The sequence below is a fragment of the Marmota flaviventris genome, chromosome 10, assembly GCF_047511675.1.
Source record: "Marmota flaviventris isolate mMarFla1 chromosome 10, mMarFla1.hap1, whole genome shotgun sequence".
Classification (NCBI taxonomy): Eukaryota; Metazoa; Chordata; class Mammalia; order Rodentia; family Sciuridae; genus Marmota; species Marmota flaviventris.
In genome coordinates, this window is record NC_092507.1 from 107,591,152 (window position 1) to 107,597,023 (window position 5,872).

At 47.9% G+C, this 5,872-nt stretch overlaps 1 non-coding gene across 1 annotated transcript; it reads left to right on the top strand.

The window, feature by feature from the left end:
- Nucleotides 1-207: 207 nt before the first annotated feature.
- On the top strand, nucleotides 208-285 carry Trnaa-ugc (transfer RNA alanine (anticodon UGC)). Its single transcript has one exon. It is a non-coding gene; the product is annotated as a tRNA-Ala (tRNA).
- The last annotated feature ends 5,587 nt before the right edge of the window (nucleotides 286-5,872 follow it).

Here is a 5,872-nt window from a genome sequence, read left to right on the forward strand (position 1 = left end):
AACAAATGTTAAGCCACCAACTTTAGCAGCAGCAGTTGTAGTATGTTAGCTCCAGCCAGGCACAGTGGTGCATGCCTGTAATCCCAGCAACTTGGGGATACTGAGGCAGAAGGATCATGAGTGCAAAGCCAGCCTCAGCAGATTAGCAAAACACTTATCAACTCAATTAGGCCCTGTCTTAATAAAATATTAAAAAGGATTGGGAGGGGTGGGAATATATAGCTCAGTTGGTAGAGTGCTTGCCTTGCATGCACAAGGCCCTGGGTTCAATCCCCAGCATCACCTAAAAAAAGGGTTGGGGATGTGGCTCAGTGTTTAAGCATCCTTGGGTTCAATCCCCGGTCTCCCCCCACCCAAAAAGAGAGAGAAAGAGAGAGAGAGAGAGAGAGAGAGAGAGAGAGAGAGATTGATTAACTCTAGATGTGGACTGATTCTCTCAATCATCATGATTGGTTGCAGTTTCCAAACATGAAAATAAAAGTATCTCCTGTCCCATGGTCTCTTCTGCAATGTCACCATCCACACTCCCATCAAGAGGTAGAGTTTGGGGCCAGGAATACAGCTTAATGGTATGGTACTTGACTAGTATGCATGAGGCCCAGAACTACATCCCCAGAACTGGGCGGGGGAGGGGAGGAAGAGGAGGAGGAGGAGAAAAAGGAAGAAAAGAAGAAGTAGTAGTAGTAATAGTAGTAATTAGTAGTAGAACTTAATTCGCTTTTCTTTGGATCTGGGCAGGCTTGTGACTGTGTGACTTCCAAGGCTGGGCCATGAACAGCAACACAACTTCCACTTGGCTAGTCACGTGGTCTTGAGGTTCCTCAAGAAGCCATGGTCCAGAACCCTAGCAGAGCTTCCAAGCACCTGCCAACAGTGCCTGCCAGCCACATGAGTATACACCCCTCTACCTCCCAGCCCTGCAATCTCCCTGGCTAAAGCTCCAGTCTTACCTCCTGTGCCCCACCCAACTCCCTGACCCTCAGATTCTGTGAGCATAACAAAATAATTGTTTTAGGCTACTGAGTTTTGGAATGGTTTGTTACACAGCAAAAATAACTGATACATACACTACATTTTCAATCAAGATTTTTTTCAGAACCTATTTTTCAATGGATACCTAGAATGAAAGTGGAAGGCAGAGATGAATGAGGTAGAGTTTTAATCGGGGGTGATAATCCTCCCCCTCCCCCCCAAAAATAGGCATAACTATTATTGTACAACAGAATATGCCAACAGTGAGGCAGGTGCAAAGGGCAAGGCTGAGCCTCTGAGAGGGAGAAAGTAGGTCCAAAAGCCTTCATGAAAGCAGTGGATCTGTGAGGCCAGGGAAGCCCAGGCCACATGTGAACAATGGAGAACGTCCCCAGATTAGCAGAGGTTGGCCCGGGTCTGCCAGGCGACTGGAGGGCGCATCAGCACAGGAGGAAGAGGGCACTGAAAGGCACATCAATAAAGTGAAGCAGCTCCTTTGGGGCCAGGGATGCTGCGAAAGAGACTACCAGAGGTCCACACAGAGACAGCTCAGGTTCAGGTCTCTGAATCACAGCTCTGGTGGAGCTGGAGGATGGGTGGAGAGACGGCAAGAATGGGAGCAGGAGACCCAATTAACAGTCAAGGGACACAAGATGGGGCCTGGCCGGGTGTGATGTCCAAGGGCAAAAATACTGTTCATTCATCTCTTTCTTCTTTCTTTTATCTGAATCTCCAGTGGTGCCTAAAATAGAGCTGGTGTAAAGACAATGATTAATCAATGTTAAATTATTGATGCCACGTCTCAGGTGTGACTACCAATGATTCACTTCACCCCAACCGGCTTCCATCTCCCTGACATCTACACTGCTGAGTCACCAGGCTGCCAGATTGTCCTCGATCAAGGCATTCAGCCTAGTGAGCCCAGGGCTGCTGCTCCGCCGTTGCCTAATGGTCTCATTACTAAATGCAGAAGCTGCCTCTTGAGTGGATTGCTAAGCTATGACTCCAGAAAATTCTTACATAATCTAACATTTACTTAGGTTAGAAATACTGACTTAGAAATGTTTAGCTATTAGACTATAACAAGCCTTCGATCTCTTTAGACTACCACCACCGGTCATCTAGCTTCCTCTTCGTTTTCTTCGAATACCACAACTGTAACCTAGGGATATAGCTCTCCAGAATTCTCTTGGTGCTAGAGATAGAACTCAGGGCCTTGCATATATGCTAAGCAAGCCATCTACCACTGAGCTACACTCCTGAACCCAGAATTTTAAAAAAAATAACTTTTAGCCATTGATAACAGATTGTATCGTCCAGCATTTTTACATGAATATCATCATCCCTTATACTGTTTTAACACTTCTTGGTTTTCCTCCTCAAATTTTTTTTTAAATCAAATAAAATTCGAGTTCTTTCCTTTTGGATAGCTATATAGTATTCTATCATAGGATTATACCACATTGGTGAATATTTAGGTTATTCTTTCTTTTCTCTCTCACTCTCTCTCTTTTTTTTTTCCTATATCAATGAGCCCTTCTCTCTTTGCATACCCACCATAATCATTTAAACCATGGGGAAGAGATATAAAAATATCTCCATGCACCATAAGCTTAGTGTGAGTCCTAGTCCAAGGGCCATCACTTGGAAGCCCCTAACTCTTCCATCCCATAACATATGTGGCACTAGGACCATATACCTCCTGCTCTTCTAACTCTGCCCCCTCTCTCCTATCACTCGCCTCTTGCCATGACTCCCAACTCCTCTCCAGAGAAGGTGGGGACCATGCCCCAGAGTCCTGCCCTCCACTTCTATTCATCTTCTGCATGCCCCCTCATGGCCTTCTTAAGGGTAGCATGGAAGAAGCATCTGGAAAGAGAGGCAGCAGGATAGGCCCACGGCCACAGGGTAGGCCTTTTCCTCGTCTCCACCTGGACTCAACCAGCACCCAATCCAAACCCTTCTAGTTGACTACGAGTGCCAGTATCTGCCTTCTATTTTCTGGAGGAGAAAAAAAAAAAAATTAAAAGACAGGATCCGATTACTTGCCTGTAAATGCTCTCCCTGTAATTACCCTGACCACTTTTCCTTTCCATCTGGTTTCGAAGATAGCGGAAATGGGCTCCTCCTTTGAGGAGGGCAGCCTTGGGGCCCCGCCTGCTCTGCCAAGCCCAGTGGGCTGCAGAACCTCAAGCTCACAGTGAGTTCCAGGAAGGGACGGGGGCTCACGCCCCCTCACAGCAGGGACGGTGGCTCGCTCCCCTTCACAGCTGCTGCTACAATTGTAGGCTTCATTTCTGGACCTAGGATACCCTAAGTTTCTCCAGATTTTCAGTCTGGTAGAAAGGTGGCTGCTAGACTGGCCCCCCCTGCCGCCCTGCTAGCTTGAGGCCTGGAATAACTCCTCCTCTGCGCCTGTCAAGCTCCATCTCTGTGTGCTCCCTCCCTCCACCCCTGCATCCCTGGATGCTCATGGGGCCCCAGGAAGAGGACTGCTAAGCCTGCCCTTTCTGAAAACACGGCAGAGGGTTTCTTTCAGCAGCATCAGGATGTCACTCACCTCGGTGACTACAGACAGGGACAGCGTTCGTGGGCAAGGGGTAAACAAGGCAGAGGGCCGTGAGGACCTTCTCAAGTGGCTTGGGGAACAGACCTGGATATGAAGACGTGCCCACGGCTCCCTGAGGCCGCGAGAAGTCAGCACAGCACATCCCTCAACACAATGTCCCTTCCTTCCGTCTCCCACCACCCCATGGACATAGAAAACAGGGCTGTTGAGCTGTCAAGGAACCTGTAGACTTCTGAGTTGAGGGTCTTCAGAGGAGCCTGCTCTAGGAGCAGCCCTCCAGCACCCACCCCTGAAAGCACCCCTGTACACACCACCAATGCTCAATTGTAGATTTGAGGGCCATTAATGATATGCATTTCTCCCCAAACCAAGTGGGATCCCACCAGCCAGAGCCTTCTCAGTGACATTCCTTGGTCTCCTGGAGGAACTGTGGTGACCCTTTAGTGGTGGAATCACTAGCAATGAGCCCACAGCATGTCCTCTTGGATGTCATCTGGATAATCACAGAGTAGAGGAGGCAGAGAGGGCAAAGAGGGTTCAAAAAGCGCATGAGACTTCAAAGCAGCCCAAGGGTACAGCTCAGGGCACCGTGAAGTCTCAGAAGACCAGAACTGGAAAGCCTTGTTAATTCCAACCATGCTCCTCAGGACAGTCCCCTTGTCCCTCTGCTCTCCAGGGATCCCCTTTATTCTCCTGGCCACAGACCTGGGCTCCAAACATTCAGCCCACACATGTCTATTGCCCTGCCGGACTCAAATGTCTCGAGTGCAAATTCCCCAGACAGCAATTGCAATGGCCAAGGAACTTTTTCTGTTAACCAGCTTTCCAGAACTGTAGATTTGAGGGCCTTTAATGATATGCATTTCACTCTAGCCAGGTGTAGCCAGCTGTGCCCATTTGAGCATCTGTATTCCATCACTCAGCATACAACCACCTCCCCCTGCAGTGAGTGTGGGCAGCCAGGGACCTTGGAAATACAGAGCACCCTCACAGAGCACTGTCTATACTCAACTGGGGGTTTTTCCCAGTACCTATCACTGTCATAAATGACCCATGGCCATTCCTTCCTCCTTGACTTTGACTTTCATTGTTGGTGCTCTGGGCTCTTGCCCTTTGCCCTCATCTGTGGGCAGCCGTGGGGTTGCACCTTTGTGAATTCAAGGTTACGTGCTTTAAGCATGACAATGGACAGGTAGTGGGTCCTGACCAGGGCACAGCATCACAAACACAGGAAGCAGAACCCTTGGGGCCGGGATGAACCTGCAGCAGCCCCCACAGGAGAAGTGCAGGGAAGAAGGAGCACCACACCATGGGGGAGTTCACAAAAGCAGAAAGAGGTCCACGGAGAAAGAACAGATTAAGTAAATTACAGCACTTCCCCAGGCAGTGAGTATTATGTAGCCACTAAATATCACAGAGAAAAACTCTCACATGTGAAAATGAGAGAGGAAAAAAGGGAATAAGAAAGGGATTTCATGAAAACAGAGACCAACCGAGAAGAACAAAATGACCAAGAGGGACAGAGGAGGGGGAGGCTAAGGAAGGTACTGGGGAATAAAACTGACCAATTATGCCAGGTCCATGTACAAATATTCCACTTTGGTAAACAACTAATGGATAAATTAAAAAAAAGAAAAGAAAGAAAAATGAGACTGATAGAGGAAGGAAATGAGGGGGAGGACAAGGGAGGTCCTGGGGAATTAAACGGATCAAATTATGTGCATGTATGAATATGTCACAGTGAATCCCATTATAATGTATAATTATAATGCACCAATAAAACCATAAGAATCACAGAGACAAATATTCATAAACACCTAAAAGTGCTGGTAGCATGTTATCAAGTAAAAGGGAGAAAAGGCTATAAAGGGTTTGAAAATATTTTGCAAAGAAAAATAACCGTCCGACATATTTGTGTGTTTTTTTTTTTTGGGGGGGGGGGAATACTGCCTTTTTTTTTTTTTTTTTAGGATAAATAAGATGTTAAAAGCTGGTGGAGGTTCAAGGGACTTCCCCCTCTGTGTTTTGAGTTTTCTAAGTACCCTGCACCCTGAATGGACTGCCTTCATTATTAGGAAAACGATCATCAGTGATTCCCCAGATCGTCTGCCTTAACAACCCCCAAAAGGAGTCAGAGATCAGAATTTTGGTGCAGATGACTCCCGGGCTGTGTAATAGGACAGGAGTGGTGGCCAAGGGCCTCAGGTGGGAGAGGGAGCCCGTGCGAGATAGGGAAGGGGTTGAGAGGAAGTGATGGCAAAACTGGCCGGGGCCAGGCTGGCAGGTGAACCCGGCAGGTGAGCGAGCGAGGGGTCCGAGGGTTCTTCAGTT